At 38.8% G+C, this 17,097-nt stretch overlaps 51 non-coding genes and 37 pseudogenes across 51 annotated transcripts; all 88 read left to right on the top strand.

The window, feature by feature from the left end:
* Positions 1–40: 40 nt before the first annotated feature.
* On the top strand, positions 41–159 carry LOC146155070 (5S ribosomal RNA). The gene has a single exon (XR_014496819.1). It is a non-coding gene; the product is annotated as a 5S ribosomal RNA (ribosomal RNA).
* Positions 160–224: 65 nt separating this feature from the next.
* Positions 225–343, top strand: LOC146155069 (5S ribosomal RNA; annotated as a pseudogene).
* A 74-nt stretch (positions 344–417) lies between these two features.
* LOC146155068 (5S ribosomal RNA) lies at positions 418–536 on the top strand. The gene has a single exon (XR_014496527.1). It is a non-coding gene; the product is annotated as a 5S ribosomal RNA (ribosomal RNA).
* Positions 537–601: 65 nt separating this feature from the next.
* LOC146155067 (5S ribosomal RNA) lies at positions 602–720 on the top strand (annotated as a pseudogene).
* Positions 721–784: 64 nt separating this feature from the next.
* LOC146155066 (5S ribosomal RNA) lies at positions 785–903 on the top strand. The gene has a single exon (XR_014495137.1). It is a non-coding gene; the product is annotated as a 5S ribosomal RNA (ribosomal RNA).
* Positions 904–967: 64 nt separating this feature from the next.
* Positions 968–1,086, top strand: LOC146155065 (5S ribosomal RNA). Its single transcript, XR_014495833.1, has one exon. It is a non-coding gene; the product is annotated as a 5S ribosomal RNA (ribosomal RNA).
* A 64-nt stretch (positions 1,087–1,150) lies between these two features.
* On the top strand, positions 1,151–1,269 carry LOC146155064 (5S ribosomal RNA). The gene has a single exon (XR_014496588.1). It is a non-coding gene; the product is annotated as a 5S ribosomal RNA (ribosomal RNA).
* Positions 1,270–1,343: 74 nt separating this feature from the next.
* Positions 1,344–1,462, top strand: LOC146155063 (5S ribosomal RNA; annotated as a pseudogene).
* A 74-nt stretch (positions 1,463–1,536) lies between these two features.
* LOC146155062 (5S ribosomal RNA) lies at positions 1,537–1,655 on the top strand (annotated as a pseudogene).
* Positions 1,656–1,728: 73 nt separating this feature from the next.
* On the top strand, positions 1,729–1,847 carry LOC146155061 (5S ribosomal RNA; annotated as a pseudogene).
* Positions 1,848–1,911: 64 nt separating this feature from the next.
* On the top strand, positions 1,912–2,030 carry LOC146155060 (5S ribosomal RNA; annotated as a pseudogene).
* A 65-nt stretch (positions 2,031–2,095) lies between these two features.
* On the top strand, positions 2,096–2,214 carry LOC146155059 (5S ribosomal RNA; annotated as a pseudogene).
* Positions 2,215–2,288: 74 nt separating this feature from the next.
* On the top strand, positions 2,289–2,407 carry LOC146155058 (5S ribosomal RNA). The gene has a single exon (XR_014497336.1). It is a non-coding gene; the product is annotated as a 5S ribosomal RNA (ribosomal RNA).
* Positions 2,408–2,471: 64 nt separating this feature from the next.
* Positions 2,472–2,590, top strand: LOC146155057 (5S ribosomal RNA). Its single transcript, XR_014497312.1, has one exon. It is a non-coding gene; the product is annotated as a 5S ribosomal RNA (ribosomal RNA).
* A 64-nt stretch (positions 2,591–2,654) lies between these two features.
* LOC146155056 (5S ribosomal RNA) lies at positions 2,655–2,773 on the top strand (annotated as a pseudogene).
* A 74-nt stretch (positions 2,774–2,847) lies between these two features.
* LOC146155055 (5S ribosomal RNA) lies at positions 2,848–2,966 on the top strand (annotated as a pseudogene).
* Positions 2,967–3,030: 64 nt separating this feature from the next.
* LOC146155054 (5S ribosomal RNA) lies at positions 3,031–3,149 on the top strand. The gene has a single exon (XR_014496157.1). It is a non-coding gene; the product is annotated as a 5S ribosomal RNA (ribosomal RNA).
* A 65-nt stretch (positions 3,150–3,214) lies between these two features.
* On the top strand, positions 3,215–3,333 carry LOC146155053 (5S ribosomal RNA; annotated as a pseudogene).
* Positions 3,334–3,405: 72 nt separating this feature from the next.
* On the top strand, positions 3,406–3,524 carry LOC146155052 (5S ribosomal RNA). Its single transcript, XR_014497266.1, has one exon. It is a non-coding gene; the product is annotated as a 5S ribosomal RNA (ribosomal RNA).
* Positions 3,525–3,588: 64 nt separating this feature from the next.
* On the top strand, positions 3,589–3,707 carry LOC146155051 (5S ribosomal RNA). The gene has a single exon (XR_014497737.1). It is a non-coding gene; the product is annotated as a 5S ribosomal RNA (ribosomal RNA).
* A 65-nt stretch (positions 3,708–3,772) lies between these two features.
* On the top strand, positions 3,773–3,891 carry LOC146155050 (5S ribosomal RNA; annotated as a pseudogene).
* A 66-nt stretch (positions 3,892–3,957) lies between these two features.
* On the top strand, positions 3,958–4,076 carry LOC146155049 (5S ribosomal RNA). Its single transcript, XR_014496457.1, has one exon. It is a non-coding gene; the product is annotated as a 5S ribosomal RNA (ribosomal RNA).
* Positions 4,077–4,140: 64 nt separating this feature from the next.
* On the top strand, positions 4,141–4,259 carry LOC146155048 (5S ribosomal RNA). Its single transcript, XR_014495136.1, has one exon. It is a non-coding gene; the product is annotated as a 5S ribosomal RNA (ribosomal RNA).
* Positions 4,260–4,323: 64 nt separating this feature from the next.
* On the top strand, positions 4,324–4,442 carry LOC146155047 (5S ribosomal RNA). Its single transcript, XR_014496370.1, has one exon. It is a non-coding gene; the product is annotated as a 5S ribosomal RNA (ribosomal RNA).
* A 64-nt stretch (positions 4,443–4,506) lies between these two features.
* Positions 4,507–4,625, top strand: LOC146155046 (5S ribosomal RNA). Its single transcript, XR_014497311.1, has one exon. It is a non-coding gene; the product is annotated as a 5S ribosomal RNA (ribosomal RNA).
* Positions 4,626–4,689: 64 nt separating this feature from the next.
* Positions 4,690–4,808, top strand: LOC146155045 (5S ribosomal RNA; annotated as a pseudogene).
* Positions 4,809–4,882: 74 nt separating this feature from the next.
* On the top strand, positions 4,883–5,001 carry LOC146155044 (5S ribosomal RNA). The gene has a single exon (XR_014497351.1). It is a non-coding gene; the product is annotated as a 5S ribosomal RNA (ribosomal RNA).
* Positions 5,002–5,065: 64 nt separating this feature from the next.
* LOC146155043 (5S ribosomal RNA) lies at positions 5,066–5,184 on the top strand. Its single transcript, XR_014496156.1, has one exon. It is a non-coding gene; the product is annotated as a 5S ribosomal RNA (ribosomal RNA).
* Positions 5,185–5,249: 65 nt separating this feature from the next.
* On the top strand, positions 5,250–5,368 carry LOC146155042 (5S ribosomal RNA; annotated as a pseudogene).
* A 72-nt stretch (positions 5,369–5,440) lies between these two features.
* On the top strand, positions 5,441–5,559 carry LOC146155041 (5S ribosomal RNA). Its single transcript, XR_014495578.1, has one exon. It is a non-coding gene; the product is annotated as a 5S ribosomal RNA (ribosomal RNA).
* A 64-nt stretch (positions 5,560–5,623) lies between these two features.
* LOC146155040 (5S ribosomal RNA) lies at positions 5,624–5,742 on the top strand. Its single transcript, XR_014495907.1, has one exon. It is a non-coding gene; the product is annotated as a 5S ribosomal RNA (ribosomal RNA).
* Positions 5,743–5,807: 65 nt separating this feature from the next.
* On the top strand, positions 5,808–5,926 carry LOC146155039 (5S ribosomal RNA; annotated as a pseudogene).
* A 66-nt stretch (positions 5,927–5,992) lies between these two features.
* On the top strand, positions 5,993–6,111 carry LOC146155038 (5S ribosomal RNA). The gene has a single exon (XR_014495811.1). It is a non-coding gene; the product is annotated as a 5S ribosomal RNA (ribosomal RNA).
* A 64-nt stretch (positions 6,112–6,175) lies between these two features.
* LOC146155037 (5S ribosomal RNA) lies at positions 6,176–6,294 on the top strand. Its single transcript, XR_014496436.1, has one exon. It is a non-coding gene; the product is annotated as a 5S ribosomal RNA (ribosomal RNA).
* A 64-nt stretch (positions 6,295–6,358) lies between these two features.
* Positions 6,359–6,477, top strand: LOC146155036 (5S ribosomal RNA). Its single transcript, XR_014495629.1, has one exon. It is a non-coding gene; the product is annotated as a 5S ribosomal RNA (ribosomal RNA).
* Positions 6,478–6,542: 65 nt separating this feature from the next.
* LOC146155035 (5S ribosomal RNA) lies at positions 6,543–6,661 on the top strand (annotated as a pseudogene).
* A 64-nt stretch (positions 6,662–6,725) lies between these two features.
* LOC146155034 (5S ribosomal RNA) lies at positions 6,726–6,844 on the top strand. The gene has a single exon (XR_014495959.1). It is a non-coding gene; the product is annotated as a 5S ribosomal RNA (ribosomal RNA).
* A 64-nt stretch (positions 6,845–6,908) lies between these two features.
* On the top strand, positions 6,909–7,027 carry LOC146155033 (5S ribosomal RNA; annotated as a pseudogene).
* A 74-nt stretch (positions 7,028–7,101) lies between these two features.
* On the top strand, positions 7,102–7,220 carry LOC146155032 (5S ribosomal RNA). The gene has a single exon (XR_014497365.1). It is a non-coding gene; the product is annotated as a 5S ribosomal RNA (ribosomal RNA).
* Positions 7,221–7,285: 65 nt separating this feature from the next.
* LOC146155031 (5S ribosomal RNA) lies at positions 7,286–7,404 on the top strand (annotated as a pseudogene).
* Positions 7,405–7,469: 65 nt separating this feature from the next.
* Positions 7,470–7,588, top strand: LOC146155030 (5S ribosomal RNA; annotated as a pseudogene).
* Positions 7,589–7,652: 64 nt separating this feature from the next.
* Positions 7,653–7,771, top strand: LOC146155029 (5S ribosomal RNA; annotated as a pseudogene).
* Positions 7,772–7,845: 74 nt separating this feature from the next.
* LOC146155028 (5S ribosomal RNA) lies at positions 7,846–7,964 on the top strand. Its single transcript, XR_014495135.1, has one exon. It is a non-coding gene; the product is annotated as a 5S ribosomal RNA (ribosomal RNA).
* A 64-nt stretch (positions 7,965–8,028) lies between these two features.
* LOC146155027 (5S ribosomal RNA) lies at positions 8,029–8,147 on the top strand. The gene has a single exon (XR_014496416.1). It is a non-coding gene; the product is annotated as a 5S ribosomal RNA (ribosomal RNA).
* Positions 8,148–8,211: 64 nt separating this feature from the next.
* LOC146155026 (5S ribosomal RNA) lies at positions 8,212–8,330 on the top strand. The gene has a single exon (XR_014495700.1). It is a non-coding gene; the product is annotated as a 5S ribosomal RNA (ribosomal RNA).
* A 64-nt stretch (positions 8,331–8,394) lies between these two features.
* On the top strand, positions 8,395–8,513 carry LOC146155025 (5S ribosomal RNA; annotated as a pseudogene).
* Positions 8,514–8,578: 65 nt separating this feature from the next.
* Positions 8,579–8,697, top strand: LOC146155024 (5S ribosomal RNA; annotated as a pseudogene).
* A 64-nt stretch (positions 8,698–8,761) lies between these two features.
* On the top strand, positions 8,762–8,880 carry LOC146155023 (5S ribosomal RNA). The gene has a single exon (XR_014498089.1). It is a non-coding gene; the product is annotated as a 5S ribosomal RNA (ribosomal RNA).
* Positions 8,881–9,136: 256 nt separating this feature from the next.
* Positions 9,137–9,255, top strand: LOC146155022 (5S ribosomal RNA). Its single transcript, XR_014495134.1, has one exon. It is a non-coding gene; the product is annotated as a 5S ribosomal RNA (ribosomal RNA).
* A 64-nt stretch (positions 9,256–9,319) lies between these two features.
* Positions 9,320–9,438, top strand: LOC146155021 (5S ribosomal RNA). Its single transcript, XR_014495132.1, has one exon. It is a non-coding gene; the product is annotated as a 5S ribosomal RNA (ribosomal RNA).
* Positions 9,439–9,632: 194 nt separating this feature from the next.
* Positions 9,633–9,751, top strand: LOC146155020 (5S ribosomal RNA; annotated as a pseudogene).
* A 168-nt stretch (positions 9,752–9,919) lies between these two features.
* Positions 9,920–10,038, top strand: LOC146155019 (5S ribosomal RNA). Its single transcript, XR_014496068.1, has one exon. It is a non-coding gene; the product is annotated as a 5S ribosomal RNA (ribosomal RNA).
* Positions 10,039–10,102: 64 nt separating this feature from the next.
* LOC146155018 (5S ribosomal RNA) lies at positions 10,103–10,221 on the top strand (annotated as a pseudogene).
* A 65-nt stretch (positions 10,222–10,286) lies between these two features.
* LOC146155017 (5S ribosomal RNA) lies at positions 10,287–10,405 on the top strand (annotated as a pseudogene).
* Positions 10,406–10,479: 74 nt separating this feature from the next.
* Positions 10,480–10,598, top strand: LOC146155016 (5S ribosomal RNA). Its single transcript, XR_014497335.1, has one exon. It is a non-coding gene; the product is annotated as a 5S ribosomal RNA (ribosomal RNA).
* A 64-nt stretch (positions 10,599–10,662) lies between these two features.
* On the top strand, positions 10,663–10,781 carry LOC146155015 (5S ribosomal RNA; annotated as a pseudogene).
* Positions 10,782–10,845: 64 nt separating this feature from the next.
* On the top strand, positions 10,846–10,964 carry LOC146155014 (5S ribosomal RNA; annotated as a pseudogene).
* Positions 10,965–11,038: 74 nt separating this feature from the next.
* On the top strand, positions 11,039–11,157 carry LOC146155013 (5S ribosomal RNA). The gene has a single exon (XR_014495131.1). It is a non-coding gene; the product is annotated as a 5S ribosomal RNA (ribosomal RNA).
* Positions 11,158–11,221: 64 nt separating this feature from the next.
* On the top strand, positions 11,222–11,340 carry LOC146155012 (5S ribosomal RNA). The gene has a single exon (XR_014496414.1). It is a non-coding gene; the product is annotated as a 5S ribosomal RNA (ribosomal RNA).
* Positions 11,341–11,404: 64 nt separating this feature from the next.
* On the top strand, positions 11,405–11,523 carry LOC146155011 (5S ribosomal RNA). The gene has a single exon (XR_014497482.1). It is a non-coding gene; the product is annotated as a 5S ribosomal RNA (ribosomal RNA).
* Positions 11,524–11,587: 64 nt separating this feature from the next.
* LOC146155010 (5S ribosomal RNA) lies at positions 11,588–11,706 on the top strand. The gene has a single exon (XR_014498282.1). It is a non-coding gene; the product is annotated as a 5S ribosomal RNA (ribosomal RNA).
* A 65-nt stretch (positions 11,707–11,771) lies between these two features.
* On the top strand, positions 11,772–11,890 carry LOC146155009 (5S ribosomal RNA). Its single transcript, XR_014495925.1, has one exon. It is a non-coding gene; the product is annotated as a 5S ribosomal RNA (ribosomal RNA).
* A 256-nt stretch (positions 11,891–12,146) lies between these two features.
* LOC146155008 (5S ribosomal RNA) lies at positions 12,147–12,265 on the top strand. The gene has a single exon (XR_014495130.1). It is a non-coding gene; the product is annotated as a 5S ribosomal RNA (ribosomal RNA).
* A 64-nt stretch (positions 12,266–12,329) lies between these two features.
* LOC146155007 (5S ribosomal RNA) lies at positions 12,330–12,448 on the top strand. Its single transcript, XR_014495129.1, has one exon. It is a non-coding gene; the product is annotated as a 5S ribosomal RNA (ribosomal RNA).
* Positions 12,449–12,642: 194 nt separating this feature from the next.
* On the top strand, positions 12,643–12,761 carry LOC146155006 (5S ribosomal RNA). The gene has a single exon (XR_014495315.1). It is a non-coding gene; the product is annotated as a 5S ribosomal RNA (ribosomal RNA).
* A 64-nt stretch (positions 12,762–12,825) lies between these two features.
* LOC146155005 (5S ribosomal RNA) lies at positions 12,826–12,944 on the top strand. Its single transcript, XR_014495128.1, has one exon. It is a non-coding gene; the product is annotated as a 5S ribosomal RNA (ribosomal RNA).
* Positions 12,945–13,008: 64 nt separating this feature from the next.
* On the top strand, positions 13,009–13,127 carry LOC146155004 (5S ribosomal RNA). The gene has a single exon (XR_014496818.1). It is a non-coding gene; the product is annotated as a 5S ribosomal RNA (ribosomal RNA).
* A 65-nt stretch (positions 13,128–13,192) lies between these two features.
* On the top strand, positions 13,193–13,311 carry LOC146155003 (5S ribosomal RNA; annotated as a pseudogene).
* Positions 13,312–13,385: 74 nt separating this feature from the next.
* Positions 13,386–13,504, top strand: LOC146155002 (5S ribosomal RNA). The gene has a single exon (XR_014496525.1). It is a non-coding gene; the product is annotated as a 5S ribosomal RNA (ribosomal RNA).
* A 65-nt stretch (positions 13,505–13,569) lies between these two features.
* On the top strand, positions 13,570–13,688 carry LOC146155001 (5S ribosomal RNA; annotated as a pseudogene).
* A 64-nt stretch (positions 13,689–13,752) lies between these two features.
* LOC146155000 (5S ribosomal RNA) lies at positions 13,753–13,871 on the top strand. Its single transcript, XR_014495126.1, has one exon. It is a non-coding gene; the product is annotated as a 5S ribosomal RNA (ribosomal RNA).
* Positions 13,872–13,935: 64 nt separating this feature from the next.
* LOC146154999 (5S ribosomal RNA) lies at positions 13,936–14,054 on the top strand. The gene has a single exon (XR_014495832.1). It is a non-coding gene; the product is annotated as a 5S ribosomal RNA (ribosomal RNA).
* A 64-nt stretch (positions 14,055–14,118) lies between these two features.
* Positions 14,119–14,237, top strand: LOC146154998 (5S ribosomal RNA). The gene has a single exon (XR_014496586.1). It is a non-coding gene; the product is annotated as a 5S ribosomal RNA (ribosomal RNA).
* Positions 14,238–14,311: 74 nt separating this feature from the next.
* On the top strand, positions 14,312–14,430 carry LOC146154997 (5S ribosomal RNA; annotated as a pseudogene).
* A 74-nt stretch (positions 14,431–14,504) lies between these two features.
* Positions 14,505–14,623, top strand: LOC146154996 (5S ribosomal RNA; annotated as a pseudogene).
* Positions 14,624–14,696: 73 nt separating this feature from the next.
* LOC146154995 (5S ribosomal RNA) lies at positions 14,697–14,815 on the top strand (annotated as a pseudogene).
* Positions 14,816–14,879: 64 nt separating this feature from the next.
* LOC146154994 (5S ribosomal RNA) lies at positions 14,880–14,998 on the top strand (annotated as a pseudogene).
* Positions 14,999–15,063: 65 nt separating this feature from the next.
* LOC146154993 (5S ribosomal RNA) lies at positions 15,064–15,182 on the top strand (annotated as a pseudogene).
* Positions 15,183–15,256: 74 nt separating this feature from the next.
* Positions 15,257–15,375, top strand: LOC146154992 (5S ribosomal RNA). The gene has a single exon (XR_014497334.1). It is a non-coding gene; the product is annotated as a 5S ribosomal RNA (ribosomal RNA).
* Positions 15,376–15,439: 64 nt separating this feature from the next.
* LOC146154991 (5S ribosomal RNA) lies at positions 15,440–15,558 on the top strand. The gene has a single exon (XR_014497310.1). It is a non-coding gene; the product is annotated as a 5S ribosomal RNA (ribosomal RNA).
* A 64-nt stretch (positions 15,559–15,622) lies between these two features.
* On the top strand, positions 15,623–15,741 carry LOC146154990 (5S ribosomal RNA; annotated as a pseudogene).
* A 74-nt stretch (positions 15,742–15,815) lies between these two features.
* LOC146154989 (5S ribosomal RNA) lies at positions 15,816–15,934 on the top strand (annotated as a pseudogene).
* A 64-nt stretch (positions 15,935–15,998) lies between these two features.
* LOC146154988 (5S ribosomal RNA) lies at positions 15,999–16,117 on the top strand. The gene has a single exon (XR_014496155.1). It is a non-coding gene; the product is annotated as a 5S ribosomal RNA (ribosomal RNA).
* A 65-nt stretch (positions 16,118–16,182) lies between these two features.
* LOC146154987 (5S ribosomal RNA) lies at positions 16,183–16,301 on the top strand (annotated as a pseudogene).
* Positions 16,302–16,373: 72 nt separating this feature from the next.
* LOC146154986 (5S ribosomal RNA) lies at positions 16,374–16,492 on the top strand. The gene has a single exon (XR_014496025.1). It is a non-coding gene; the product is annotated as a 5S ribosomal RNA (ribosomal RNA).
* A 64-nt stretch (positions 16,493–16,556) lies between these two features.
* On the top strand, positions 16,557–16,675 carry LOC146154985 (5S ribosomal RNA). The gene has a single exon (XR_014495906.1). It is a non-coding gene; the product is annotated as a 5S ribosomal RNA (ribosomal RNA).
* A 65-nt stretch (positions 16,676–16,740) lies between these two features.
* Positions 16,741–16,859, top strand: LOC146154984 (5S ribosomal RNA; annotated as a pseudogene).
* Positions 16,860–16,925: 66 nt separating this feature from the next.
* LOC146154983 (5S ribosomal RNA) lies at positions 16,926–17,044 on the top strand. The gene has a single exon (XR_014495810.1). It is a non-coding gene; the product is annotated as a 5S ribosomal RNA (ribosomal RNA).
* The last annotated feature ends 53 nt before the right edge of the window (positions 17,045–17,097 follow it).

Below are 17,097 nucleotides of genomic sequence, written 5' to 3'. Positions count from 1 at the left end.
CTTTTTTTAATAGATTAGACGTAAAATGTTGAGAAATACTGTCTACGACCATACCAGGTTGAATGCACCCGATCTCGTCCGATCTCGGAAGTTAAGCAACGTCGGGATTGCTTAGTACTTGGATGGGTGACCGCCTAGGAATACCAATTGTCGTAGGCAAAATATGATTTATTTAAGTTTTTACATTTTTAAATAGATTAGACCAAATAATGTTGACCAATACTGTCTACGACCATACCAGGTTGAATGCACCCGATCTCGTCCGATCTCGGAAGTTAAGCAACATCGGGATTGGTTAGTACTTGGATGGGTGACCGCCTAGCAATACCAATTGTCATAGGCAAAATATGATTTTTAAAATATATTTAAATGTTAACATTTTCAAAGATTTTAGACCAAAAAATGTTGACCAATACTGTCTACGACCATACCAGGTTGAATGCACCCGATCTCGTCCGATCTCGGAAGTTAAGCAACGTCGGGATTGGTTAGTACTTGGATGGGTGACCGCCTAGGAATACCAAATGTCGTAGGCAAAATATGATTTATTTAAGTTTTTACATTTTTAAATAGATTAGACCAAAAAATGTTGACCAATACTGGCTACGAACATACCAGGTTGAATGCACTCGATCTCGTCCGATCTCGGAAGTTAAGCAACGACGGGATTGCGTAGTACTTGGATGGGTGACCGCCTAGGAATACCAATTGTCGTAGGCACAATATGATTTGTTTAAGTTTTTACATTTTTAAACAGATTAGACCATAAATGTTGACCAATACTGTCTACGACCATACCAGGTTGAATGCACCCGATCTCGTCCGATCTCGGAAGTTAAGCAACGTCGGGATTGGTTAGTACTTGGATGGGTGACCGCCTAGGAATACCAATTGTCGTAGGCAAAATATGATTTATTTAAGTTTTTACTTTTTTAAATAGATTAGACGTAAAATGTTGAGAAATACTGTTTACGACCATACCAGGTTGAATGCACCCGATCTCGTCCGATCTCGGAAGTTAAGCAACGTCGGGATTGGTTAGTACTTGGATGGGTGACCGCCTAGGAATACCAATTGTCGTAGGCAAAATATGATTTATTTAAGTTTTTACTTTTTTAAATAGATTAGACGTAAAATGTTGAGAAATACTGCTTATGACCATACCAGGTTGAATGCACCCGATCTCGTCCGATCTCGGAAGTTAAGCAACGTCGGGATTGGTTAGTACTTGGATGGGTGACCGCATAGGAATTCCAATTGTCATAGGCAAAATATGATTTATAAAATATATTTAAATGTTAACTTTTTTGAAGATTTTAGACCAAAAAATGTTGACCAATACTGTCTACGACCATACCAGGTTAAATGCACCCGATCTCGTCCGATCTCGGAAGTTAAGCAACGTCGGGATTGGTTAGTACTTGGATGGGTGACCGCCTAGCAATACCAATTGTCATAGGCAAAATATGATTTTTAAAATATATTTAAATGTTAATATTTTTAAAGATTTTAGACCAAAAAATGTTGACCAATACTGTCTACGACCAAACCAGGTTGAATTCACCCGATCTCGTCCGATCTCGGAAGTTAAGCAACATCGGGATTGGTTGCTACTTGGATGGGTGACCGCCTAGGAATACCAATTGTCATAGGCAAATTATTATTTTTAAAATATATTTAAATGTTAGCATTTTAAAGATTTTAGACCAAAAAATGTTTACCAACACTGTCTACGACCATACCAGGTTCAATGCACCCGATATCGTCCGATCTCGGAAGTTAAGCAACGTTGGGATTGGTTAGTACTTGGATGGGTGACCGCCTAGGAATACCAATTGTCGTAGGCACAATATGATTTATTTAAGTTTTACATTTTTAAATAGATTAGACCAAAAAATGTTGACCAATACTGGCTACGACCATACCAGGTTGAATGCACCCGATCTCGTCCGATCTCGGAAGTTAAGCAACGTCGGGATTGGTTAGTACTTGGATGGGTGACCGCCTAGCAATACCAATTGTCGTAGGCAAAATATGATTTATTTAAGTTTTTACATTTTTAAATAGATTAGACCAAAAAATGTTGACCAATACTGGCTACGACCATACCAGGTTGAATGCACCCGATCTCGTCCGATCTCGGAAGTTAAGCAACGTCGGGATTGGTTAGTACTTGGATGGGTGACCGCCTAGCAATACCAATTGTCATAGGCAAAATATGATTTTTAAAATATATTTAAATGTTAACATTTTTAAAGATTTTAGACCAAAAAATGTTGACCAATACTGTCTACGACCATACCAGGTTGAATGCACCCGATCTCGTCCGATCTCGGAAGTTAAGCAACGTCGGGATTGGTTAGTACTTGGATGGGTGACCGCCTAGGAATACCAATTCTCGTAGGCATAATATCATTTATTTAAGTTTTTACATTTTTAAATAGATTAGACCATAAATGTTGTCGAATACTGTCTACAACCATACCAGGTTGAATGCACCCGATCTCGTCCGATCTCGGAAGTTAAGCAACGTCGGGATTGGTTAGTACTTGGATGGGTGACCGCCTAGGAATACCAATTGTCGTAGGCAAAATATGATTTATTTAAGTTTTTACTTTTTTAAATAGATTAGACGTAAAATGTTGAGAAATACAGCTTATGACCATACCAGGTTGAATGCACCCGATCTCGTCCGATCTCGGAAGTTAAGCAACGTCGGGATTGGTTAGTACTTGGATGGGTGACCGCCTAGCAATACCAATTGTCATAGGCAAAATATGATTTTTTAAATATATTTAAATGTTAACATTTTTAAACATTTTAGACCAAAAAATGTTGACCAATACTGTCTACGACCATAACAGATTGAATGCACCCGATCTCGTCCGATCTCGGAAGTTAAGCAACGTCGGGATTGGTTAGTACTTGGATGGGTGACCGCCTAGGAATACCAATTGTCGTAGGCATAATATCATTTATTTAAGTTTTTACATTTTTAAAAAGATTAGACCATAAATGTTGACGAATACTGTCTACGACCATACCAGGTTGAATGCACCCGATCTCGTCCGATCTCGGAAGTTAAGCAACGTCGGGATTGGTTAGTACTTGGATGGGTGACCGGCTAGGAATACCAATTGTCGTAGGCAAAATATGATTTATTTAAGTTTTTACATTTTTAAATAGATTAGACCAAAAAATGTTGACCAATACTGGCTACGAACATACCAGATTGAATGCACCCGATCTCGTCCGATCTCGGAAGTTAAGCAACGTCGGGATTGGTTAGTACTTGGATGGGTGACCGCCTAGGAATACCAATTCTCATAGCAAAATATGATTTTTAAAATATATTTAAATGTTAACATTTTTAAAGATTTAAACCAAAAAATGTTGACCAATACTGTCTACGACCATACCAGGTTGAATACACCCGATCTCGTCCGATCTCGGAAGTTGAGCAACGTCGGGATTGGATAGTACTTGGATGGGTGACCGCCTAGGAATACCAATTGTCGTAGGCATAATATCATTTATTTAAGTTTTTATATTTTTAAATAGATTAGACCATAAATGTTGACGAATACTGTCTACGACCATACCAGGTTGAATGCACCCGATCTCGTCCGATCTCGGAAGTTAAGCAACGTCGGTATTGGTTAGTACTTGGATGGGTGACCGCCTAGGAATACCAATTGTCGTGGGCAAAATATGATTTATTTAAGTTTTTACATTTTTAAATAGATTAGGCCAAAAAATGTTGACCAATACTGGCTACGAACATACCAGATTGAATGCACCCGATCTCGTCCGATCTCGGAAGTTAAGCAACGTCGGGATTGGTTAGTACTTGGATGGGTGACCGCCTAGGAATACCAATTGTCGTAGGCAAAATATGATTTATTTAAGTTTTTATAATTTTCAAATAGATTAGACCAAAAAATGTTGACCAATACTGGCTACGACCATACCAGGTTGAATGCACCCGATCTCGTCCGATCTCGGAAGTTAAGCAACGTCGGGATTGGTTAGTACTTGGATGGGTGACCGCCTAGGAATACCGATTGTCGTAGGCTCAATATGATTTATTTAAGTTTTTACATTTTTAAATAGATTAGACCATAAATGTTGACCAATACTGTCTACGACCATACCAGGTTGAATGCACCCGATCTCGTCCGATCTCGGAAGTTAAGCAACGTCGGGATTGGTTAGTACTTGGATGGGTGACCGCCTAGGAATACCAATTGTCGTAGGCAAAATATGATTTATTTAAATTTTTACTTTTTTTAATAGATTAGACGTAAAATGTTGAGAAATACTGTCTACGACCATACCAGGTTGAATGCACCCGATCTCGTCCGATCTCGGAAGTTAAGCAACGTCGGGATTGGTTAGTACTTGGATGGGTGACCGCCTAGGAATACTAATTGTCGTAGGCATAATATCATTTATTTAAGTTTTTACATTTTTAAATAGATTAGACCATAAATGTTGTCGAATACTGTCTACAACCATACCAGGTTGAATGCACCCGATCTCGTCCGATCTCGGAAGTTAAGCAACGTCGGGATTGGTTAGTACTTGGATGGGTGACCGCCTAGGAATACCAATTGTCGTAGGCAAAATATGATTTATTTAAGTTTTTACTTTTTTAAATAGATTAGACGTAAAATGTTGAGAAATACAGCTTATGACCATACCAGGTTGAATGCACCCGATCTCGTCCGATCTCGGAAGTTAAGCAACGTCGGGATTGGTTAGTACTTGGATGGGTGACCGCCTAGCAATACCAATTGTCATAGGCAAAATATGATTTTTTAAATATATTTAAATGTTAACATTTTTAAACATTTTAGACCAAAAAATGTTGACCAATACTGTCTACGACCATAACAGGTTGAATGCACCCGATCTCGTCCGATCTCGGAAGTTAAGCAACGTCGGGATTGGTTAGTACTTGGATGGGTGACCGCCTAGGAATACCAATTGTCGTAGGCATAATATCATTTATTTAAGTTTTTACATTTTTAAAAAGATTAGACCATAAATGTTGACGAATACTGTCTACGACCATACCAGGTTGAATGCACCCGATCTCGTCCGATCTCGGAAGTTAAGCAACGTCGGGATTGGTTAGTACTTGGATGGGTGACCGGCTAGGAATACCAATTGTCGTAGGCAAAATATGATTTATTTAAGTTTTTACATTTTTAAATAGATTAGACCAAAAAATGTTGACCAATACTGGCTACGAACATACCAGATTGAATGCACCCGATCTCGTCCGATCTCGGAAGTTAAGCAACGTCGGGATTGGTTAGTACTTGGATGGGTGACCGCCTAGGAATACCAATTCTCATAGCAAAATATGATTTTTAAAATATATTTAAATGTTAACATTTTTAAAGATTTAAACCAAAAAATGTTGACCAATACTGTCTACGACCATACCAGGTTGAATGCACCCGATCTCGTCCGATCTCGGAAGTTAAGCAACGTCGGGATTGGATAGTACTTGGATGGGTGACCGCCTAGGAATACCAATTGTCGTAGGCATAATATCATTTATTTAAGTTTTTATATTTTTATATAGATTAGACCATAAATGTTGACGAATACTGTCTACGACCATACCAGGTTGAATGCACCCGATCTCGTCCGATCTCGGAAGTTAAGCAACGTCGGGATTGGTTAGTACTTGGATGGGTGACCGCCTAGGAATACCAATTGTCGTGGGCAAAATATGATTTATTTAAGTTTTTACATTTTTAAATAGATTAGGCCAAAAAATGTTGACCAATACTGGCTACGAACATACCAGATTGAATGCACCCGATCTCGTCCGATCTCGGAAGTTAAGCAACGTCGGGATTGGTTAGTACTTGGATGGGTGACCGCCTAGGAATACCAATTGTCGTAGGCAAAATATGATTTATTTAAGTTTTTATAATTTTCAAATAGATTAGACCAAAAAATGTTGACCAATACTGGCTACGACCATACCAGGTTGAATGCACCCGATCTCGTCCGATCTCGGAAGTTAAGCAACGTCGGGATTGGTTAGTACTTGGATGGGTGACCGCCTAGGAATACCAATTGTCGTAGGCTCAATATGATTTATTTAAGTTTTTACATTTTTAAATAGATTAGACCATAAATGTTGACCAATACTGTCTACGACCATACCAGGTTGAATGCACCCGATCTCGTCCGATCTCGGAAGTTAAGCTACGTCGGGATTGGTTAGTACTTGGATGGGTGACCGCCTAGGAATACCAATTGTCGTAGGCAAAATATGATTTATTTAAATTTTTACTTTTTTAAATAGATTAGACGTAAAATGTTGAGAAATACTGTCTACGACCATACCAGGTTGAATGCACCCGATCTCGTCCGATCTCGGAAGTTAAGCAACGTCGGGATTGGCTAGTACTTGGATGGGTGACCGCCTAGGAATACCAATTGTCGTAGGCAAAAAATGATTTATTTAAGTTTTTACATTTTTAAATAGATTAGACCAAAAAATGTTGACCAATACTGGCTACGACCATACCAGGTTGAATGCACCCGATCTCGTCCGATCTGGGAAGTTAAGCAACATCGGGATTGGTTAGTACTTGGATGGGTGACCGCCTAGGAATACCAATTGTCGTAGGCACAATATGATTTATTTAAGTTTTTACATATTTAAATAGATTAGACCATAAATGTTGACCAATACTGTCTACGACCATACCAGGTTGAATGCACCCGATCTCGTCCGATCTCGGAAGTTAAGCAACGTCGGGATAGGTTAGTACTTGGATGGGTGACCGCCTAGGAATACCAATTGTCGTAGGCAAAATATGATTTATTTAAGTTTTTACTTTTTTAAATAGATTAGACGTAAAATGTTGAGAAATACTGCTTACGACCATACCAGGTTGAATGCACCCGATCTCGTCCGATCTCGGAAGTTAAGCAACGTCGGGATTGGTTAGTACTTGGATGGTTGACCGCATAGGAATTCCAATTGTCATAGGCAAAATATGATTTATAAAATATATTTAAATGTTAAAATTTTTGAAGATTTTAGACCAAAAAATGTTGACCAATACTGTCTACGACCATACCAGGTTGAATGCACCCGATCTCGTCCGATCTCGGAAGTTAAGTAACGTCGGGATTGGTGAGTACTTGGATGGGTGACCGCCTAGGAATACCAATTGTCGTAGGCAAAAAATGATTTATTTAAGTTTTTACATTTTTAAATAGATTAGACCAAAAAATGTTGACCAATACTGGCTACGACCATACCAGGTTGAATGCACCCGATCTCGTCCGATCTGGGAAGTTAAGCAACGTCGGGATTGGTTAGTACTTGGATGGGTGACCGCCTAGGAATACCAATTGTCGTAAGCACAATATGATTTATTCAAGTTTTTACATTTTTAAATAGATTAGACCAAAAAATATTGACCAATACAGGCTACGACCATACCAGGTTGAATGCACCCCATCTCGTCCGATCTCGGAAGTTAAGCCACGTCGGGATTGGTTAGTACTTGGATGGGTGACCGCCTAGGAATACCAATTGTCGTAGGCACAATATGATTTATTTAAGTTTTTACATTTTTAAATAGATTAGACCATAAATGTTGACCAATACTGTCTACGACCATACCAGGTTGAATGCACCCGATCTCGTCCGATCTCGGAAGTTAAGTAACGTCGGGATTGGTTAGTACTTGGATGGGTGACCGCCTAGCAATACCAATTGTCATAGGCAAAATATGATTTTTAAAATATATTTAAATGTTAACATTTTTAAAGATTTTAGACCAAAAAATGTTGACCAATACTGTCTACGACCATACCAGGTTGAATGCACCCGATCTCGTCCGATCTCGGAAGTTAAGCAACGTCGGGATTGGTTAGTACTTGGATGGGTGACCGCCTAGGAATACCAATTGTCGTAGGCATAATATCATTTATTTAAGTTTTTACATTTTTGAATAGATTAGACCATAAATGTTGACCAATACTGTCTACGACCATACCAGGTTGAATGCACCCGATCTCGTCCGATCTCGGTAGTTAAGCAACGTCGGGATTGGTTAGTACTTGGATGGGTAACCGCCTAGGAATACCAATTGTCGTAGGCAAAATATGATTTATTTAAGTTTTTACATTTTTAAATAGATTAGACCATAAATGTTGACCAATACTGTCTACGACCATACCAGGTTGAATGCACCCGATCTCGTCCGATCTCGGAAGTTAAGCAACGTCGGGATTGGTTAGTACTTGGATGGGTAACCGCCTAGGAATACCAATTGTCGTAGGCAAAATATGATTTATTTAAGTTTTTACATTTTAAATAGATTAGACCAAAAAATGTTGACCAATACTGGCTACGAACATACCAGGTTGAATGCACCCGATCTCGTCCGATCTCGGAAGTTAAGCAACGTCGGGATTGGTTAGTACTTGGATGGGTGACAGCCTAGGAATACCAATTGTCGTAGGCAAAATATGATTTATTTAAGTTTTTACATTTTTAAATAGATTAGACCTAAAAATGTTGACCAATACTGCATACGACCATACCAGGTTGAATGCACCCCATCTCGTCCGATCTCGGAAGTTAAGCAACGTCGGGATTGGTTAGTACTTGGATGGGTGACCGCCTAGGAATACCAATTGTCGTAGGCACAATATGATTTGTTTAACTTTTTACATTTTTAAATAGATTAGACCATAAATGTTGACCAATACTGTCCACGACCATACCAGGTTGAATGCACCCGATCTCGTCCGATCTCGGAAGATAAGCAACGTCGGGATTGGTTAGTACTTGGATGGGTGACCGCCTAGGAATACCAATTGTCGTAGGCAAAATATGATTTATTTAAGTTTTCACTTTTTTAAATAGATTAGACGTAAAATGTTGAGAAATACTGCTTTCGACCATACCAGGTTGAATGCAACCGATCTCGTCCGATCTCGGAATTAAGTAACGTCGGGATTGGTTAGTACTTGGATGGGTGATCGCCTAGCAATACCAATTTTCATAGGCAAAATATGATTTTTAAAATATATTTAAATGTTAACATTTTTAAAGATTTTAGACCAAAAAATGTTGACCAATACTGTCTACGACCATACCAGGTTGAATGCACCCGATCTCGTCCGATCTCGGAAGTTAAGCAACGTCGGGATTGGTTAGTACTTGGATGGGTGACCGCCTAGGAATACCAATTGTCGTAGGCATAATAACATTTATTTAAGTTTTTATATTTTTAATTAGATTAGACCATAAATGTTGACCAATACTGTCTACGACCATACCAGGTTGAATGCACCCGATCTCGTCCGATCTCGGAAGTTAAGCAACGTCGGGATTGGTTAGTACTTGGATGGGTGACCGCCTAGGAATACCAATTGTCGTAGGCAAAATATGATTTATTTAAGTTTTTACATTTTTAAATAGATTAGACCAAAAAATGTTGAGCAATACTGGCTACGAACATACCAGGTTGAATGCACCCGATCGACCGCCTAGGAATTCCAATTGTCGTAGGCACAATATGATTTATTTAAGTTTTTACATTTTTAAATAGATTAGACCATAAATGTTGACGATTACTGTCTACGACCATACCAGGTTGAATGCACCCGATCTCGTCCGGTTTCGGAAGTTAAGCAACGTCGGGATTGGTTAGTACTTGGATGGGTCACCGCCTAGGAATACCAATTGTCGTAGGCAAAATAAGATTTATTTAAGTTTTTACATTTTTAAATAGATTAGACCAAAAAATGTTGACCAATACTGGCTACGACCATACCTAGGAATACCAATTGTCGTAGGCACAATATGATTTATTTAAGTTTTTACATTTTTAAATTGATTAGACCATAAATGTTGACCAATACTGTCTACGACCATACCAGGTTGAATGCACCCGATCTCCTCCGATCTCGGAAGTTAAGCAACGTCGGGATTGGTTAGTACTTGGATGGGTGACCGCCTAGGAATACCAATTGTCGTAGGCACAATATGATTTATTTAAGTTTTACATTTTTAAATAGATTAGACCAAAAAATGTTGACCAATACTGGCTACGACCATACCAGGTTGAATGCACCCGATCTCGTCCGATCTCGGAAGTTAAGCAACGTCGGGATTGGTTAGTACTTGGATGGGTGACCGCCTAGCAATACCAATTGTCGTAGGCAAAATATGATTTATTTAAGTTTTTACATTTTTAAATAGATTAGACCAAAAAATGTTGACCAATACTGGCTACGACCATACCAGGTTGAATGCACCCGATCTCGTCCGATCTCGGAAGTTAAGCAACGTCGGGATTGGTTAGTACTTGGATGGGTGACCGCCTAGCAATACCAATTGTCATAGGCAAAATATGATTTTTAAAATATATTTAAATGTTAACATTTTTAAAGATTTTAGACCAAAAAATGTTGACCAATACTGTCTACGACCATACCAGGTTGAATGCACCCGATCTCGTCCGATCTCGGAAGTTAAGCAACGTCGGGATTGGTTAGTACTTGGATGGGTGACCGCCTAGGAATACCAATTCTCGTAGGCATAATATCATTTATTTAAGTTTTTACATTTTTAAATAGATTAGACCATAAATGTTGTCGAATACTGTCTACAACCATACCAGGTTGAATGCACCCGATCTCGTCCGATCTCGGAAGTTAAGCAACGTCGGGATTGGTTAGTACTTGGATGGGTGACCGCCTAGGAATAACAATTGTCGTAGGCAAAATATGATTTATTTAAGTTTTTACTTTTTTAAATAGATTAGACGTAAAATGTTGAGAAATACAGCTTATGACCATACCAGGTTGAATGCACCCGATCTCGTCCGATCTCGGAAGTTAAGCAACGTCGGGATTGGTTAGTACTTGGATGGGTGACCGCCTAGCAATACCAATTGTCATAGGCAAAATATGATTTTTTAAATATATTTAAATGTTAACATTTTTAAACATTTTAGACCAAAAAATGTTGACCAATACTGTCTACGACCATACCAGGTTGAATGCACCCGATCTCGTCCGATCTCGGAAGTTAAGCAACGTCGGGATTGGTTAGTACTTGGATGGGTGACCGCCTAGGAATACCAATTGTCGTAGGCATAATATCATTTATTTAAGTTTTTACATTTTTGAATAGATTAGACCATAAATGTTGACCAATACTGTCTACGACCATACCAGGTTGAATGCACCCGATCTCGTCCGATCTCGGTAGTTAAGCAACGTCGGGATTGGTTAGTACTTGGATGGGTAACCGCCTAGGAATACCAATTGTCGTAGGCAAAATATGATTTATTTAAGTTTTTACATTTTTAAATAGATTAGACCATAAATGTTGACCAATACTGTCTACGACCATACCAGGTTGAATGCACCCGATCTCGTCCGATCTCGGAAGTTAAGCAAAGTCGGGATTGGTTAGTACTTGGATGGGTAACCGCCTAGGAATACCAATTGTCGTAGGCAAAATATGATTTATTTAAGTTTTTACATTTTAAATAGATTAGACCAAAAAATGTTGACCAATACTGGCTACGAACATACCAGGTTGAATGCACCCGATCTCGTCCGATCTCGGAAGTTAAGCAACGTCGGGATTGGTTAGTACTTGGATGGGTGACCGCCTAGGAATACCAATTGTCGTAGGCAAAATATGATTTATTTAAGTTTTTACATTTTTATATAGATTAGACCTAAAAATGTTGACCAATACTGCATACGACCATACCAGGTTGAATGCACCCGATCTCGTCCGATCTCGGAAGTTAAGCAACGTCGGGATTGGTTAGTACTTGGATGGGTGACCGCCTAGGAATACCAATTGTCGTAGGCAAAATATGATTTATTTAAGTTTTTACTTTTTTAAATAGATTAGACGTAAAATGTTGAGAAATACTGCTTTCGACCATACCAGGTTGAATGCAACCGATCTCGTCCGATCTCGGAATTAAGTAACGTCGGGATTGGTTAGTACTTGGATGGGTGATCGCCTAGCAATACCAATTTTCATAGGCAAAATATGATTTTTAAAATATATTTAAATGTTAACATTTTTAAAGATTTTAGACCAAAAAATGTTGACCAATACTGTCTACGACCATACCAGGTTGAATGCACCCGATCTCGTCCGATCTCGGAAGTTAAGCAACGTCGGGATTGGTTAGTACTTGGATGGGTGACCGCCTAGGAATACCAATTGTCGTAGGCATAATAACATTTATTTAAGTTTTTACATTTTTAAATAGATTAGACCATAAATGTTGACCAATACTGTCTACGACCATACCAGGTTGAATGCACCCGATCTCGTCCGATCTCGGAAGTTAAGCAACGTCGGGATTGGTTAGTACTTGGATGGGTGACCGCCTAGGAATACCAATTGTCGTAGGCAAAATATGATTTATTTAAGTTTTTACATTTTTAAATAGATTAGACCAAAAAATGTTGAGCAATACTGGCTACGAACATACCAGGTTGAATGCACCCGATCGACCGCCTAGGAATTCCAATTGTCGTAGGCACAATATGATTTATTTAAGTTTTTACATTTTTAAATAGATTAGACCATAAATGTTGACGATTACTGTCTACGACCATACCAGGTTGAATGCACCCGATCTCGTCCGATCTCGGAAGTTAAGCAACGTCGGGATTGGTTAGTACTTGGATGGGTGACCGCCTAGGAATACCAATTGTCGTAGGCTCAATGTGATTTATTTAAGTTTTTACATTTTTAAATAGATTAGACCATAAATGTTGACCAATACTGTCTACGACCATACCAGGTTGAATGCACCCGATCTCGTCCGATCTCGGAAGTTAAGCAACGTCGGGATTGGTTAGTACTTGGATGGGTGACCGCCTAGGAATACCAATTGTCGTAGGCAAAATATGATTTATTTAAATTTTTACTTTTTTTAATAGATTAGACGTAAAATGTTGAGAAATACTGTCTACGACCATACCAGGTTGAATGCACCCGATCTCGTCCGATCTCGGAAGTTAAGCAACGTCGGGATTGCTTAGTACTTGGATGGGTGACCGCCTAGGAATACCAATTGTCGTAGGCAAAATATGATTTATTTAAGTTTTTACATTTTTAAATAGATTAGACCAAATAATGTTGACCAATACTGTCTACGACCATACCAGGTTGAATGCACCCGATCTCGTCCGATCTCGGAAGTTAAGCAACATCGGGATTGGTTAGTACTTGGATGGGTGACCGCCTAGCAATACCAATTGTCATAGGCAAAATATGATTTTTAAAATATATTTAAATGTTAACATTTTCAAAGATTTTAGACCAAAAAATGTTGACCAATACTGTCTACGACCATACCAGGTTGAATGCACCCGATCTCGTCCGATCTCGGAAGTTAAGCAACGTCGGGATTGGTTAGTACTTGGATGGGTGACCGCCTAGGAATACCAAATGTCGTAGGCAAAATATGATTTATTTAAGTTTTTACATTTTTAAATAGATTAGACCAAAAAATGTTGACCAATACTGGCTACGAACATACCAGGTTGAATGCACTCGATCTCGTCCGATCTCGGAAGTTAAGCAACGACGGGATTGCGTAGTACTTGGATGGGTGACCGCCTAGGAATACCAATTGTCGTAGGCACAATATGATTTGTTTAAGTTTTTACATTTTTAAACAGATTAGACCATAAATGTTGACCAATACTGTCTACGACCATACCAGGTTGAATGCACCCGATCTCGTCCGATCTCGGAAGTTAAGCAACGTCGGGATTGGTTAGTACTTGGATGGGTGACCGCCTAGGAATACCAATTGTCGTAGGCAAAATATGATTTATTTAAGTTTTTACTTTTTTAAATAGATTAGACGTAAAATGTTGAGAAATACTGTTTACGACCATACCAGGTTGAATGCACCCGATCTCGTCCGATCTCGGAAGTTAAGCAACGTCGGGATTGGTTAGTACTTGGATGGGTGACCGCCTAGGAATACCAATTGTCGTAGGCAAAATATGATTTATTTAAGTTTTTACTTTTTTAAATAGATTAGACGTAAAATGTTGAGAAATACTGCTTATGACCATACCAGGTTGAATGCACCCGATCTCGTCCGATCTCGGAAGTTAAGCAACGTCGGGATTGGTTAGTACTTGGATGGGTGACCGCATAGGAATTCCAATTGTCATAGGCAAAATATGATTTATAAAATATATTTAAATGTTAACTTTTTTGAAGATTTTAGACCAAAAAATGTTGACCAATACTGTCTACGACCATACCAGGTTAAATGCACCCGATCTCGTCCGATCTCGGAAGTTAAGCAACGTCGGGATTGGTTAGTACTTGGATGGGTGACCGCCTAGCAATACCAATTGTCATAGGCAAAATATGATTTTTAAAATATATTTAAATGTTAATATTTTTAAAGATTTTAGACCAAAAAATGTTGACCAATACTGTCTACGACCAAACCAGGTTGAATTCACCCGATCTCGTCCGATCTCGGAAGTTAAGCAACATCGGGATTGGTTGCTACTTGGATGGGTGACCGCCTAGGAATACCAATTGTCATAGGCAAATTATTATTTTTAAAATATATTTAAATGTTAGCATTTTAAAGATTTTAGACCAAAAAATGTTTACCAACACTGTCTACGACCATACCAGGTTCAATGCACCCGATATCGTCCGATCTCGGAAGTTAAGCAACGTTGGGATTGGTTAGTACTTGGATGGGTGACCGCCTAGGAATACCAATTGTCGTAGGCACAATATGATTTATTTAAGTTTTACATTTTTAAATAGATTAGACCAAAAAATGTTGACCAATACTGGCTACGACCATACCAGGTTGAATGCACCCGATCTCGTCCGATCTCGGAAGTTAAGCAACGTCGGGATTGGTTAGTACTTGGATGGGTGACCGCCTAGCAATACCAATTGTCGTAGGCAAAATATGATTTATTTAAGTTTTTACATTTTTAAATAGATTAGACCAAAAAATGTTGACCAATACTGGCTACGACCATACCAGGTTGAATGCACCCGATCTCGTCCGATCTCGGAAGTTAAGCAACGTCGGGATTGGTTAGTACTTGGATGGGTGACCGCCTAGCAATACCAATTGTCATAGGCAAAATATGATTTTTAAAATATATTTAAATGTTAACATTTTTAAAGATTTTAGACCAAAAAATGTTGACCAATACTGTCTACGACCATACCAGGTTGAATGCACCCGATCTCGTCCGATCTCGGAAGTTAAGCAACGTCGGGATTGGTTAGTACTTGGATGGGTGACCGCCTAGGAATACCAATTCTCGTAGGCATAATATCATTTATTTAAGTTTTTACATTTTTAAATAGATTAGACCATAAATGTTGTCGAATACTGTCTACAACCATACCAGGTTGAATGCACCCGATCTCGTCCGATCTCGGAAGTTAAGCAACGTCGGGATTGGTTAGTACTTGGATGGGTGACCGCCTAGGAATACCAATTGTCGTAGGCAAAATATGATTTATTTAAGTTTTTACTTTTTTAAATAGATTAGACGTAAAATGTTGAGAAATACAGCTTATGACCATACCAGGTTGAATGCACCCGATCTCGTCCGATCTCGGAAGTTAAGCAACGTCGGGATTGGTTAGTACTTGGATGGGTGACCGCCTAGCAATACCAATTGTCATAGGCAAAATATGATTTTTTAAATATATTTAAATGTTAACATTTTTAAACATTTTAGACCAAAAAATGTTGACCAATACTGTCTACGACCATAACAGATTGAATGCACCCGATCTCGTCCGATCTCGGAAGTTAAGCAACGTCGGGATTGGTTAGTACTTGGATGGGTGACCGCCTAGGAATACCAATTGTCGTAGGCATAATATCATTTATTTAAGTTTTTACATTTTTAAAAAGATTAGACCATAAATGTTGACGAATACTGTCTACGACCATACCAGGTTGAATGCACCCGATCTCGTCCGATCTCGGAAGTTAAGCAACGTCGGGATTGGTTAGTACTTGGATGGGTGACCGGCTAGGAATACCAATTGTCGTAGGCAAAATATGATTTATTTAAGTTTTTACATTTTTAAATAGATTAGACCAAAAAATGTTGACCAATACTGGCTACGAACATACCAGATTGAATGCACCCGATCTCGTCCGATCTCGGAAGTTAAGCAACGTCGGGATTGGTTAGTACTTGGATGGGTGACCGCCTAGGAATACCAATTCTCATAGCAAAATATGATTTTTAAAATATATTTAAATGTTAACATTTTTAAAGATTTAAACCAAAAAATGTTGACCAATACTGTCTACGACCATACCAGGTTGAATACACCCGATCTCGTCCGATCTCGGAAGTTAAGCAACGTCGGGATTGGATAGTACTTGGATGGGTGACCGCCTAGGAATACCAATTGTCGTAGGCATAATATCATTTATTTAAGTTTTTATATTTTTAAATAGATTAGACCATAAATGTTGACGAATACTGTCTACGACCATACCAGGTTGAATGCACCCGATCTCGTCCGATCTCGGAAGTTAAGCAACGTCGGGATTGGTTAGTACTTGGATGGGTGACCGCCTAGGAATACCAATTGTCGTGGGCAAAATATGATTTATTTAAGTTTTTACATTTTTAAATAGATTAGGCCAAAAAATGTTGACCAATACTGGCTACGAACATACCAGATTGAATGCACCCGATCTCGTCCGATCTCGGAAGTTAAGCAACGTCGGGATTGGTTAGTACTTGGATGGGTGACCGCCTAGGAATACCAATTGTCGTAGGCAAAATATGATTTATTTAAGTTTTTATAATTTTCAAATAGATTAGACCAAAAAATGTTGACCAATACTGGCTACGACCATACCAGGTTGAATGCACCCGATCTCGTCCGATCTCGGAAGTTAAGCAACGTCGGGATTGGTTAGTACTTGGATGGGTGACCGCCTAGGAATACCAATTGTCGTAGGCTCAATATGATTTATTTAAGTTTTTACATTTTTAAATAGATTAGACCATAAATGT

The sequence above is a fragment of the Ascidiella aspersa genome, chromosome 4 (genome assembly GCF_963924565.1).
Source record: "Ascidiella aspersa chromosome 4, kaAscAspe10.2, whole genome shotgun sequence".
Taxonomy (NCBI): domain Eukaryota; kingdom Metazoa; phylum Chordata; class Ascidiacea; order Phlebobranchia; family Ascidiidae; genus Ascidiella; species Ascidiella aspersa.
Note: the sequence above shows the minus strand (reverse complement) of the source record. Positions and strands in the feature narration are given on the sequence as shown.